Below are 15,291 nucleotides of genomic sequence, written 5' to 3' on the forward strand. Positions count from 1 at the left end.
CAACAACAACAAAATGCCCACTTGGGAGGTTGGGTGAGGCAGAAATGTTATTCAATGCATCCATTTAAAAAACTGTGGTCGCACTAAGATCTAAGATCTTAATGTAGGATTAAAGATCCTACTCCTAGAAGTTTTGTTTTGAAAAGTATCGTTTAAAGAAAGCATTTAAAGAATAAGAACATATGACTCAGGATGACTTCTATTATCTAAACACAGAATTGTTAATAAAATTGAAGTAGCAAAGTAGGGTTTTTACATTTATTATTAAGTTTATTGTTAAGTATTTTACCTTTCTTTTTTTTTTCCCCCTTCTGCTCACTTATCTCTGAGATTGTGATGAACAGGGGAGCCTGGCTTGCTGCACTCCACAGGGTTGCAAAGAGTCTTGGACACAACTTAGCAACAACAACAAAAAGGCAAAAGGCAAAGCACTCGCTCAGTCGTGTCTGACTCTTTGCGACCCCATGGACTGTAGCCTACCAGGCTCCTCCATCCATGGGATCCTCCAGGCAAGAGTACTGGAGTGGGTTGCCATTTTCTTCTCCAGGGGATCTTACCAACCCAGGGATCGAACTCGGGTCTCCCGCATTGCAGGCAGACGCTTTACCGTCTGAGGTCCCAGGGAAGCTCTGGCAGCTTCCTACCAGAAGCAACAACAACACATCTATCTTTTTTTCTAACTGCTGAGCACTGTTTATAAAACCAAATCGTATACCATCACATCATAAACAAATCGGGGTAGTTTGCCTTTTCCTTTCCAATTCTCACCTCTCTTGTTTTTCCTCATTGACTGTCATGGCTACTGCCTCCCATATGAGATCTAATAATAGTGGTGAGAGTCGGCATCTAATATTTCCCCTTAATTAAGACACTGGTTTTTGGTCTGAGGTAAATATGCTTGATCATATTACAGAATTTTCTAATAATTCTTAAAGTTGTTTTGTTTTAAAAAATCAGAAAATGGCTTTTTAAAAATATCTTTTCAGTACTTAGGGAGATAACTACACAATTTTTCCTCAGATCTACTAACGTAGCAAAAACACCAATACATATTCATAAATATTCTCAGCCTGTTTGCTATTAGGGAAGCCCAGTTTGTTTTCTATTGCAGGAAAAAGGTATGTTTCCAAATAATCAAATAAGAAAGGTGTTAGATTATCTATTCAAATAAACATAAGTCAAAAAGAAATATTTAACTTATTTGATATGGTATGGACCCAACAGAAACAGAAGATATTAAGAAGAGGTGACAAGAATACACAGAACTATACAGAAAAGATCTTCACGACCCAGATAATCACGATGCTATGATCACTCACCTAGAGCCAGACATCCTGGAGCATGAAGTCAAGTGGGCCTTAGAAAGCATCACTACGAACAAAGCTAGTGGAAGTGATAGAATTCCAGTTGAACTATTTCAAATCCTAAAAGACGATGCTGTGAAAGTGCTGCAGAAAATATGCCAGCACATCTGGAAAACTCAGCAGTGGCCACAGGACTGGAAAAGGTCAGTTTTCATTCCAATCCCAAAGAAAGGCAATGCCAAAGAATGCTCAAACTACCGCACAATTGCACTCATCTCACAGGCTAGCAAAGTAATGCTCAAAATTCTCCAAGCCAGGCTTCAGCAATATGTGAACCGTGAACTTCCAGATGTTCAAGCTGGTTTTAGGAAAGGCAGAGGAACCAGAGATCAAATTGCCAACATTCGTTGGATCATGGAAAAAGCAAGAGAGTTCCAGAAAAACATCTACTTCTGCTTTATTGACTATGCCAAAGCCTTTGACTGTGAAGGCTTTGACTGTAAAGTCTTTGACTGTGAATCACAACAAACTGTGGAAAACTCTGAAAGAGATGGGAATACCAGACCACCTGATCTGCCTCTTGAGAAAACTGTATGTAGGTCAAGAAGCAAGAGTTAGAACTGGACATGGAACAACAGACTGGTTTCAAATAGGGAAAGGAGTCCATCAAGGCTGTATATTGTCACAGTGCTTATTTAACTTATATGCAGAGTACATCATGAGAAAAGCTGGGCTGGATGAAGCACAAGCTGGAATCAAGATTGTCAGGAGAAGTATCAATAACCTCAGATATGCAGATGACAAACACCCTTATGGCAGAAAGTGAAGAGGAACTAAAAAGCCTCTTGATGAAAGTGAAAGAGAAGAGTAAAAAGCCAGCTTAAAGCTCAACATTCTAATAGTAGAAACAGTGTCAGACTTGATTTTTTTGGGCTCCAAAATCACTGCAGATGGTGACTGCAGCCATGAAATTAAAAGATGCTTGCTCCTTGGAAAAAAAGTTATGACCAACCTAGACAGCATATTAAAAAGCAGAGACATTACTTTGCCAACAAAGGTCCACCTAGTCAAGGCTATGGTTGTGAAAGTTGGACTATAAAGAAAGTTGTGTGCCGAAGACTTGATGCTTTTGAACTGTGGTGTTGGAGAAGACTCTTGAGAGTCCCTTGGACAGCAAGGAGATCCAACCAGTCCATCCTAAAGGAAATCAGTCCTGCATATTCATTGGAAGGACTGATGCTGAAGTTGAAACTCCAATAGTTTGGCCACCTCATGCGAACAGCTGACTCATTTGAAAAGACCCTGATGCTGGGAAAGTTTGAAGGCAGAGAAGGGGACAACAGAGGATGAGACAGTTGGATGGCATCACCAACTCAATGGACATGAGTCTGAGTAAACTCCGGGAGTTGGTGATGGACAGAGGCCTGGAGTGCTGCAGTCCATGGGGTTGCAAAGAGTTGGACACGACTGAGTGACTGAACTGAACTTATTTGATCCAACTTACTCCTTACTTTCACATTTATGAGTAGGCTATAAAACAAATATTTTCTTGTAAGTACTGAACATACTCAATTTAGTAGCAGAAGTTCCTCCAGGTTTCATCCACCGTCTATTCTTACTCAACTCTCCCTCAATCAATCTCATCCACCTAAGCCTTAATTAGTACATTCCAGGATTCCTGAGTTTCCCCTGCAGCCCAGCCCTCAAACCTGAACTCTAGTCCAGACAAATCACTTCTTCTCAGTCCTCTCCATTTGAGCTCCTCAAAGACCTGGAACTCAGTAAGAGAACCCAAGTTTTTCTTTCTCAAACTCGGTCCTCATTCACAGCTCCTTCACCCCAAGCAGATGGTCCCACCACCCACCCAGTTCTAAGTCAGAAAATCCAGAGTCTTTCTTGACAAAGCTCCCCTCCCTTTGCTATCTCTAAGGAACAGTTTTTATCTCATGAATCCCTCAATTATGGTATACCTGTGAATGAAGTTGCTCAGTTGTGTCCGACTCTTTGCGACCCCATAGACTGTAGCCTACCAGGTTCCACCATCCATGGGATTTTCCAGGCAAGAATACTGGAGTCGGTTATACCTCTTTCCAATTCCCCTGACTCCATTCTGATGTAAGCTGTCATTATCTAATTTCCCCCATTAGTACTTAATCATGCCCAACCCAAGTAATCTTTTATTTATTTATTTCTTTGATTCCAGCCCCCACCCCAGGCTGTGGTATGCAGGATTAGGGATGGCATCCCTGATTAGAGATGCTAAGAACTGACTCATTGGAAAAGACTCTGATGCTGGGAAAGATTGAGGGTAGGAGGAGAAGGGGACCACAGAGGATGAGATGGTTTGATGGCATCACCGATTCGATAGACACGAGTCTGAGCAAGCTCCAGGAGTTGGTGAAGGACAGGGAGGCCTGGTGTGCTGCAGTCCATGGGGCTGCAAAGAGTCGGACATGACTGAGCGAATGAACTGACTGAACTGATCAGGAATCAAACCCAGGTCCCCTGCAGTGGAAGCCTGGAGTCTTAACAACTGGACCTCCACGGAGGTCCCCCAGGTAACCTTTTAAAAAGTTAACCTGATCACATTAATCCCCTGCTTCCGATAAAGACTTTTAAAAGGTCTTTAATACAGTTTACGGAGAAGGCGATGGCACCCCACTCCAGTACTCTTGCCTGGAGAATCCTATGGACAGAGGAGCCTGGTAGGCTGCAGTCCATGGGGTCGCTAAGAGTCGGACACGACTGAGCGACTTCACTTTCACTTTTCACTTTCATGCACTGGAGAAGAAAATGGCAACCCACTCCAGTGTTCTTGCCTGGAGAATCCCAGGGACAGTGGAGCCTGGTGGGCTGCCATCCATGGGGTCACACAGAGTCGGACACGACTGAAGTGACTTAGCAGCAGTTAATACAGTTTAAGCCATTCCTAACAGAAGCAGAAGATATTAAGAAGAGGTGGCAAGAATACACAGAAGAACTGTACAAAAAAGATCTTCACGACCCAGATAATCACGATGGTGTGATCACTCACCTAGAGCCAGACATCCTGGAATGTGAAGTCAAGCGGGCCTTAGAAAGCATCACTACGAACAAAGCTAGTGGAGGTGATGCAATTCCAGTTGAGCTATTTCAAATCCTAAAAGATGATGCTCAATATACCAGCAAATTTGGAAAACTCAGCAGTGGCCACAGGACTGGAAAAGGTCAGTTTTCATTCCAATCCCAAAGAAAGGCAATGCCAAAGAATGCTCAAACTACCGCACAATTGCACTCATCTCACAGGCTAGCAAAGTAATGCTCAAAATTCTCCAAGCCAGGCTTCAGCAATATGTGAACTGTGAACTTCCAGATGTTCAAGCTGGTTTTAGGAAAGGCAGAGGAACCAGAGATCAAATTTGAAAATCCAACATCTGCTGGATCATCAAAAAAGCAAAAGAGTTCCAGAAAAATATCTATTTCTGCATTATTGACTATGCCAAAGCCTTTGACTGTGTGGATCACAATAAACTGTGGAGAATTCTGGAAGAGATGGGAATACCAGGCCACCTAACCTGCCTCTTGAGAAACCTATATGCAGGTCAGTAAGCAACAGTTAGAACTGGACATGGAACAACAGACTGGTTCCAAATAGGAAAAGGAGTACGTCAAGGCTGTATATTGTCACCCTGCTTATTTCACTTCCATGCAGAGTACATCATGAGAAATGCTGGGCTGGAAGAAGCACAAGCTGGAATCAAGATTGCCGGGAGAAATACCAATAACTTCAGATATGCAGATGACACCACCCTTATGGGAGAAAGTGAAGAGGAACTCAAAAGCCTCTTGATGAAAGTGAAAGAGGAGAGCGAAAAAGTTGGCTTAAAGCTCCACATTCAGAAAACAAAGATCATGGCATCTGGTCCCATCACTTCATGGGAAATAGATGGGGAAACAGTGAAAAAAGTGTCAGACTTGATTTTTTTGGGCTCCAAAATCACTGCAGATGGTGACTGCAGCCATAAAATTAAAAGACGCTTACTTCTTGGAAGCAAAGTTATGACCAACCTAGATAGCATATTCAAAAGCAGAGACATTACTTTGCCAACAAAGGTCTGTCTAGTCAAGGCTATGGTTTTTCCAGTGGTCATGTATGGATGTGAAAGTTGGACACGACTGAACGACTGAACTGAACTGAACTGAACTGAAGCTATTCCAGGCTGAGATCTCTCCAGTCACAGAATCCCTCTCCCTTCCCCTGAGATTTTCAATGTTATAAACTATGCTTTCAAACAGTGGTGCTGGAAAGACTTGAGTGTCCTTTGAACAACAAGGAGATCCAACCAGTCCATCCTAAAGGAAATCAATCCTGAATATTCAGTGGAGGTCTGATGCTGAAGCTTCAATACTTTGGCTTACTCACTGGAAAAGATCCTGATGCTGGGAAAGATTGAGGGCAGAGGAGAAAGGGGTGACAGAGGATGAGATGGTTGGATGGCATCACTGACTGACTCAATGGACATGAGTTTGAGCAAAATCCTGGAGATAGTGAAGGACAGGGAAGCCTGGCGTGCTGCAGTCCACAGGGTCACTAAGAGTTGGATACGACTCAGCAACTGAACAACAATAACAAGGCCTTCTTTCAATTTTTGAAAGTCAGACAATAACATTCTTTTGTGCCAAGGGCTTTTGCATCTGCTGTCTATTGCACAAAACATGCCCACAAATGCTTAAATTCTTAAAAGAGTAACCAATTCCTCAAGTGTCCTGACACCCTCCCCCAACTCCTACTACACATATTTCTTTCAGAACATAAGAAGTGCAATAAGTTATAGTTTGTAAAAAGAAACATAATTTCAAAAATCACTGTGCAAACTGAGTATACTGGGGAAAACACATAGATAGGCTTAAATGTGGAAGGTAATTTTAAGAAACCTATTAAATACTTTCTAAAACAATGAAGTTACCTTGTATTTCCCTTCCATAGATAAAAATGTCATGCTCTAGAGCAGCACTATCCAACAGAAATACAATAAAGCCACATATACAATTTAAAATATTCCACAGTTGATTAAAAAAGAAACAGGTGAAATCTAATATATTTTAATTAACCCAAATATCCAAATATTATTTTAGCACATAATAATGTATGGATGTGAGAGTTGGACTGTGAAGAAAGCTGAGCGCAGAAGAATTGATGCTTTTGAAGTGTGGTGTTGGAGAAGACTCTTGAGAGTCCCTTGGACTGCAAGGAGATCCAACCAGTCCATTCTGAAGGAGATCAGCCCTGGGATTTCTTTGGAAGGACTGATGCTGAAGCTGAAACTCCAGTACTTTGGCCACCTCATGTGAAGAGTTGACTCACTGGAAAAGACCCTGATGGTGGGAGGGATTGGGGGCAGGAGGAGAAGGGGACGACAGAGGATGAGATGGCTGGATGGCATCACCAACTCGATGGACATGAGTTTGGGTGAACTCTGGGAGCTGGTGATGGACAGGGAGGCCTGCCATGCTGCAATTCATGGGGTCGCAAAGAGTCAGACACCACCAAGCGACTGAAATGAACTGAATATAAATCTATATTTTACGTTAGTTTTTGAAATCTGGTGTGCACTTTACACTTAATAAAACACATCTTTACTTCGGACTAACTTTATTTCAAGTGCCACATGTGGCTATTGGTTTCTCCTCTGCTCAACATAGTCCTAGAAGATAATATTCTATTTCTTATAACTAAAGTGAAAGTGAAAGTTGCTCAGTTGTATCTGACTCTTTGCGACCCCATGGGCTATAAAGTCCATGGAATTCTCCAGGCCAGAATACTGGAGTGGGTAGCTTTTCCCTTCTCCAGGGGATCTTCCCAACCCAGGGATCGAACTCAGGTCTCCTGCTTTGCAGGCGGATTCTTTACCAGCTGAGCCACAAGTGAAGCCCAAGAAAACTGGAGTGGGTGCTGTGTGCTTAGTCGCTTAGTTTTAGTCGTGTCCGACTCTTGCTACCCCATAGACTGTAGCCTGCCAGGCTCCTCTATTCATTTTGCCTTCTCCAGGCAAAAATACTGGAGTGGGTAGCCTATCCCTTCTCCAGGTGATCTTCCTGACCTAGGAATCAAACCAGGGTCTCCCGCATTGCAGGTGGACTCTTTACCAACTGAGCTATCAGGGAAGCCCAAATAGCATGCTAACAGAATCAGAGTTATTTTTAAAAGAGCATGAAATTAAAGTTAACCTCTATCAACAAGGATATGCCTCACATTTAAATCCTTCAAAAAATTTTAAATTATGCAAACATTCTATGCTGCTGAAAAGCCTAAATTCAAAATAAAAATTCAGGTAAACAATTTTAAAACTGCATATTTATTGACCATTTGAGCAGACTGCGGGAAGAGCAGTGCTCTAAACCACTGCTGGTAGGAGTGACTTTATCACAACCTCTTGGAAAGCCATTGACTTTCCCTTTGATTTAACAACTCCACTTCTAAGACTTAGTCATATGGGAATAACCAGAGACAAAGATTTACCTACAAACTGTTCACTGAGATACAATATGACTCATACATACACATAGTGTGTGTGACACTCATATGTCCATAGGGAAAAAAATAAAACCAAGTGTAAAACACCGAAATGCTTACAGTTCTTTTTTTGTGGTGTGATGACTAGTAATTATTTTTACTATAATTCATTTAAATATATATAATGAGCGCTACTCTGTCCCAGGTGGATGCTGTTTTGGGCAAGTCAGCTATAAAGGAACATTTTTGGGTCAAAGGGGGGAGAATTTGAATATGGCCTTGAATATTAAATTTTTTGAAGTGGTACAGGAGTCTAACTGAATAAAACTAAACAACCTACAAAACAGTCTGTATGATAAGATTGCATTCTGGTAAGAAGTATACATATATATGTATGGAATAATAGGCAATAAACTGTTAACAGTGGGATTTCTGGGTAATGTGAATGTAAATTATTTTATTATTTTCTACAATGCTTTTATATGCTTCTATAATAAGACTTTAGAAAATTAAACTATATATACACCTTATTGAGCATCTACTACATACAATACCGCTAGGTTCTATAAGGGGTAGAATTGAGTAAATGGAGTCACAGGCTTAAAGAAACTTTAATTAGGAGGAGCATATAAGAAAACAGTACAAGTAATTAATGCAAGGCAGAATGTAAACATCAAATAAAGTAAAATGTGGTTATGAGTCTAAGAAAAAAGACCTCACTTGATTGGGAAGAGTAGTGGATGAAAATGAGGAAAAACTTCATCAAAGAGAATTTGAAATAAGGATTTTAACTGACAGAGGAAATGGCAGGCACAAAAGATAAAGCATGGAGCAACTGTCAGAGCAGGAAGTCACATTATAGACTTTGGCTGAAATGCAGGATATATGAAGGGAGCAGGAAGTGTACTGGGAAAGCAGGCTGTGAGGGCCTTGACTTCTCAGAAGGGATCAAGTACCTCTAAGATTTTTGAGTTTAGCAATGGGCAAATTTGCTGAGGTTCCAATTCAAGAAACTGTCCTACCACTTCTCGTCATCTTGGTTTCATCTTGCTACCATCTTGGTTCAAGCCACTACTATCATCTATTCATTTTTAATTTCTGCAATAGTATACAGGTGTACTACATATAGAGCCGACATCTGTATTCCTTATGAAATGATCATAATGATGATGTTTAGCTGTATCACTCAACAATTTCTAATGAAATCTTCTGGCTGCCACTCTGGTACTCCTATAATCTACTTTCTCTACAGCAGCCCGACAGATCCTTTTAAAAGATAGATTGTCACATCGCTACTCAAAACCCTGCAATAGCTTCCCATCTCACACAGCAGAAAACCAAAGTCATGAGAGTTTCCACAAAGCCCTAGATACAGCACTGTCCTCTCACCCTCTAAATCACTGAGTCCCATACACAAACACAAACGTTCATGTGCACACACACATATACAAAAATGCCAAGACACTGAAGCTCTATGACGGCTACTATTTTTGTTTAAATTTGATAATTTCAGTGTTTCCAGCACTTAGAACAAGGCCTGACATATAGTGAGTGCTCATAGGTATTTGCTATATGAATGGAAGGAACAGAATACCATGATATCAGTAGATATTTAGTTGGAAAGGTTTGTGGCATGCTATAAATATTTATATAAATAGAACACGCACTGAATTTATTCTAATTACAACTTAATTTTCCTTTGGGAACTACTCACCAAAATAGTGCTTGTAAATTAAGTTCTAAGCATACAGACAACCTTTAATTTATTAGCAATTTATCTTCACAAGGTTTATTTAAGTTAGTTATTTGGAACAGGAGTGGTGGTGAATGAAAAATAACAGGATGGAGCCTTAAATTTCCTATTTTTCCTCTTTTTTCACTTTTCCCAAACTCCTTACTTCCCTGCGTCCCTCTTCTCCTCCATATAGTTTCAGATCTTTCCCTTTCCCAGGGAATAGGTCTAATCCAGACCCCTAAGCCCTACCCTAGGCTGAGGTCAGAAATAGAAACTGGAAGTGTGATACAGGGCTGTTGAGATGGCTGGCAGCTGGTAAAGGAGAGCCTAAGCAAGAGAAGTAACTGCAGAGGAAGCTCAGGAGGCCAACAATTCTTCATTCAAATATTTTCAAACTAAAACTTTTTATATTTTAAAAGGAAATCAACACAAAATAACACTAACTCCTTCCTGTCCTCTTTTTAAATACACACTGTTGAAAGACAGAGTAATACTTTGTTTTTAAAGGAAAAACCTGAACTTTGTATTTTACTATGATTTCAAGGGTACAACCAAGTTTAGAAAAATACATAGGATGAAAGATCAAGTACACACCACCTGGCTGTGTTAAATCTTAATCTTTACCAAATCTGCCTCAGATTTAAAAGTTACCGTTGAAAAGCCATGGGCTCTTCCTAGATCCTTTATTCCTCTCCAGTTCTCCAGAGGTAACTTTTACTTTGATTTGGAGTTTATCACTGCAATGCAAGTTTTCATACTTCTGTCACATATTATTTGTTGTTGTCATTTAGTCATTAAAAGTCGTGTTTGACTTTTTGCAACCCCGTAGACTGCAGCATGTCAGGCTCCCCTGTCCTTCACCATCTCCCGGAGTTTCCTCAAATTCATGTCCATTGAGTTGGTGATGCTATATGATTCCTATAAAATATACTGTATTGGCATGCTTTAAAAACTATATAAATATGGGAGAATGGCATTGAAACATGTGAAATGTCATGTATGAAACGAGATGCCAGTCCAGGTTCAATGCACGATGCTGGATGCTTTTTGCAACCCCGTAGACTGCAGCATGTCAGGCTCCCCTGTCCTTCACCATCTCCCGGAGTTTCCTCAAATTCATGTCCATTGAGTTGGTGATGCTATATGATTCCTATAAAATATACTGTATTGGCATGCTTTAAAAACTATATAAATTTGGGAGAATGGCACTGAAACATGTGAAATGTCATGTATGAAACGAGATGCCAGTCCAGGTTCAATGCATGATGCTGGATGCTTGGGACTGGTGCACTGGGACGACCCAGAGGGATGGTATGGGGAGGGAGGAGGGAGGAGGGAGGAGGGTTCAGGATGGATTTTCTTTTAAAAATTTAAAAAAATAAAAATAAAACCAGCTTGAACATCAAAAAATAAAAAAATAAAAACTATATAAATATGATAAATAGACCTATTAAATCCCGCCTCTGTCATCACTTGCTTGACCTCAGCCAGGTTACTTAACATCTCTGTGCCTAAGTTTCCTTTCTGAAAAGTGGGGATAATACCATCTCCTAGTTTACAGGGCTGTTGTATTAAGTGAGTTAAATGAATGTATATAAATCACTAAGAAAAGGATCTTGCTGGGAGTTCCCTGGCAAACCAGTAATTAAGACTCCCCACTTTCACTGCCAAGGGCATGGGTTCAATCCTTGGTGGGGGAACTAAGATCCAGCAAGCTGCAAGGGCTAAAAATAAATATCTTGCTCATAGGAAGTAATGTGTATTTGTTTAGTAACATCATATAAAGTTGAAAAGGAATCTGTGACTGTGTGTGTTATGTATATGTGTGCATATACACTGATTGAGAAAAGATTAATTATCAAAATGATATGTATATATAATCCATGCTGCTGCTGCTGCTGCTAAGTCACTTCAGTCGTGTCCGACTCTGTGCGACCCCAGAGACGGCAGCCCACCAGGCTCCCCCGTCCCTGGGACTCTCCAGGCAAGAGTACTGGAGTGGGTGCCATTGCCTTCTCCGATATAATCCATATAACACCATATATTTTCAAAATTGTGTAAAAACTAGAAATACTTATGAATTTCAGGCTGGGAATACTTAAGAATTTCAGGCTAGCCTACTTAAAGAGGAATTGAAAGTACTAAGCACAGAGAGAAAAGGGTATTTTCTAACTCACAAATTCTAGATAAAATTAAACAAGAATATAAACATTTGATTTAAATAATGTGATCGTTTAAAAATACCTAAAAATTTAATGTCCTCCTTTTATGAGTTTTTGGGGGTAGGTAGGGAGAGAAGGGGTAATCTCTCAATGAGACGCTAATCAAAGATTTATTAGACTGTTAAGGGAGGCACTTTAGAATTTCACACAAAATAAAACATTATTTGATAAATTTCACTATTTCTCTGAACCAGTTTTTCTCTAAGTAGGAAGAAATTAAATTTTAAAATGATCTATTTTAAAATAGGATTCACCTAGATTACAAGATTTTCATAGGCAACTGGATTCTGTAAAATTTATCAATGCAATTGTGGATGTATTTTCTTTGAGTACAAGATTACTTTTATAATAGTCTCTAGGTCAAAAGATCAGAAAATATCAAAACTTAAATGTCCTACATACTATGTGAATTCTAGTGAATTTCTTTCAAGCACTTTAAAAAGATTTATCTATGTTTCTAATAGATATCTATAAAAAGATATCTATGCCTTGAAGATTAATATATCTAAAGATACATAAATGGAAGAATTCGATCTAATGAGCACTTAATAAAGGTTAACATTTACTGGTCTAGATGTTATACACAGGATCTGTTTTTTAATCCATGTGAGATATCTTCATGAACAAAATTTTGAAGACTACTATAAATTCTTTAAATATTTCTGCAAAGAATTAAAAATGTCTACTACAAAGGCCAATACTGACGAAGTCGGCAAAGCACATAAAATGTAGAGTAACTGTGTAGATTCTGTCAACACAATAGCGTTCAAACAGCTGTTTCCCTTAGAGTTTTGGCATATACTCACGTCTAAAAGGTTAACGGAAAGCAATAGTTAAATGCAACCTCAATGATTAAACTATCTCCGCCTCCCATTCTACCAAAAAGACTAAAACGTAGCTGGTGAAAGGGAAGATTAAAGTTCAAGAGTTTTACTTCTCCTAAAGCGAGAACTTTGAAACGGAACTACCGATTTTGTTTCATTTGCCCCCCAGTAAAATATTTCCAAGTCTGGGTTAGTCCTTCCCTTGGCCCCAACGGAAGATTCAGTGGGAAATCAACGTGAACTAACCAGCAAAAGTAAAACCTAAACATTCTCAGTACTTTCCCACTGGGGAAAGGATCCTATCACCATTTACCTTATACTATGTCCCCTGCCCAAGCAAGATGTTAGCACCTGCCAAACTGGGCGCTTCAAGAATAATGGTCCAACTTTTCGCACGCAGTCTGGGAAGGGGACTCAGGCGATTTCTTAGGCAGTGCAAGAAGGGAGTAGAAAAGGTCCTCTCAGGAAGGGATGAATGAGCTTTGGTGCCGTCTCCTCTGCCTGCTGGAGGATTCAAAAGCTGTTTGCTTCAGAGACCCTAGGAAGCAGCACAATCTGGTCGCCGCTGGCCTGGGGCCTGGGCGAAGCAGGCAGTGTTTACACCTGTCACGAGGGAGGGGGAGGGAGAAAGAGGAAGCCGGAGCAAAGCCCCAAACTTCTCAACAAGCTCCGGGAGGGAGCGGCCAGTGCGGAGCCGAGGGCAGGTGGAAGCGGAGGGGCAGGGGGAGCCAGCGGCGGCCAGGGACGTGGGAAAAGCTCTCACTTCGTCGGCCGGTGCCCGGGAGGGCAAGGAGGGGCCGTGCGCCTCAGGCGCCGCGGCCGCCGGCGTCCCCACACCCGCTGTAGAAGAGGACAGAGCCGGGAGCCCGCAGGCCCGCAGAGCCGGCAATGTCCCCGCAGCCCCCGGCTCCGCAGCGGGCAGGTGTCCCCGGCCCAGGCGAGGATCCGGCGGGTGGGCCGGGCCAAGTCCCCTAACCTCTTTCCCCCGCGCGGCTGGGAAAGCTGGTGAAGCTTACCTGGTTCGTCCGGGGCGGCCGCGATGGGCATGGCTCAGGGGCCCGGGGAGGAACTGGCTCCCCGGGGAAGGACCGGCTATTCGGACGCGGCGCTGGTGAGAGCGGAAGGCAGGCTGTTCACAGCCCTGTCAGCGAAGCAGCGCCATGGACGCCCACCCGGAGTTTCAGTGCTGCCGCGAGACCCCCATCCCATTACCCTCCGCCCTCTTCCGCCGCCGCCGCCGTCGCCGCCACCGCCTCCACCTCCTCCTCCGCGGAGACCCCCCGCCCACTCCACACACTCTCCCATCATGCAGCGGGGGAACCGCTGCCGCTGAAACGTCACTTCCGGGCGCAGGTGGCTAGGTCGGGGCCCGGCGCTTGGTGGGTGCAGAAGGGGTGGGGGCGGCGCGGCGGAGGACACACAGAGGGAATCAGTGTCACAGAATGCTTACCCCTGCGCAGGCGCCATCGTGCAGAGCGCCGGCAGCCATTTTGGGTGCGGGCAAGCTGCCCTTTCCTGACTTCCTAGCGAGTCATCGAGCTGTGGGGTGGGGGGAAAGACGTCCTCCTGCACTCCGCCGTTCCTGAGACAGCGCTCCGAGCAAGGGGCAGGTGCTCCTCAGCCCAGTAAGATTAACGTTCAGCTCGGGACCGTCTTAACTCTCTTGTTCTCCAAGTAAAATTTGCAAAGGTTTTGAGGTACGGAACTGTATCTTCACCAGAAACCTACTGGAGAGCACTTATTAGCTTGCCCTTTTCGCCACGAAAAACGACTTTTTCGTTCACAGTCTAAGTCCCTTCCTCTTTTTTAATTTACGCTGACAGAAGAGGAAGTTGATATATAAGAAGAGTTAAATCAAATTTAAAATGGGAAGCAAGAGGGAAAGCACCCGCCGAACTGAAAACCGTCTTTGAGACCAACAATAACAAAAATTTTGGGGATTCTGCTAACAGATTGACACGGTGGTCGTTTATTCATATATGCTGCGTAAGACTATTCGATTAAAGTAAAGAAATAAAATTAACTTGCGCGTTTCTATAACAGCGGTCATAACATTTTTCTATCGTCAGTCTTGATCGTTTGCGTTTTTATAACCTTTCCCCTTCCTTTGTAATGAATATCTGTTAGAACACCAGCCACTGTAAAAACCAGACTGCAAGACTGCGGGGATTATTATCGTCTGGGATGATGAGCCTGGGATCCTATCCGGCAATCGTGAGCGCTACCGGCTGCTCCTTCTTTCGCCAAACCTGAACGGGCAATTTGAATAATTTAAAATAGTTCCAAAACAGCAAAGCTCAGCAGCTACGCAAAGAAACAAGGATGGAAAACACCTTCCTCAGCCACAGAGAAGTGTCCACCCTTTTGAGTGGAGGAATTACACAAATCAGGGGGAAGATAAGGACAAAAGCAGTTCATCACGGTTTATCCCGCCTCTGCAATGTTCTAGACGACTTAACTTGGAGCGCTAAAATAGACCCTCATTTGTCTCTTTACAACTCAATGGCTGTAAGATATACGGAGACTGCATCACTTTAAATTGGAGTATCAATTGTTTTGCAATGGTGGTGCTGGATTTTTGTTATTGCTCAGTCACTAAAGCAAGAAAAATCTATACAGCTTGTCAAATTTATCCCTATTGTATTTCGCCCCCTGCTGGTATGGGAGCTTGTTGTTCGTGCTCAATCTCTCAGCAGAGTCCGACTCTTTGCAA

The 15,291-nt window shown here is 42.3% G+C and overlaps 1 protein-coding gene across 3 annotated transcripts in view; it reads right to left on the reverse strand.

Annotated features, from left to right (window-relative positions):
* Positions 1 to 13,850, reverse strand: part of AFTPH (aftiphilin) — a 74,630-nt gene extending 60,780 nt beyond the window's left edge. For 2 of the 3 annotated variants that reach the window (XR_011466035.1, XM_005891834.2), the window contains exon 1: positions 13,595 to 13,850. The gene's annotated coding sequence lies outside the window, so the exon portion shown is untranslated. The remainder of the gene's footprint in view (positions 1 to 13,594) is intronic. The other variant, XM_005891835.2, reaches the window with a different exon arrangement.
* Positions 13,851 to 15,291: the final 1,441 nt, after the last annotated feature.

The sequence above is a fragment of the Bos mutus genome, chromosome 11 (assembly GCF_027580195.1).
Source record: "Bos mutus isolate GX-2022 chromosome 11, NWIPB_WYAK_1.1, whole genome shotgun sequence".
NCBI lineage: Eukaryota > Metazoa > Chordata > Mammalia > Artiodactyla > Bovidae > Bos > Bos mutus.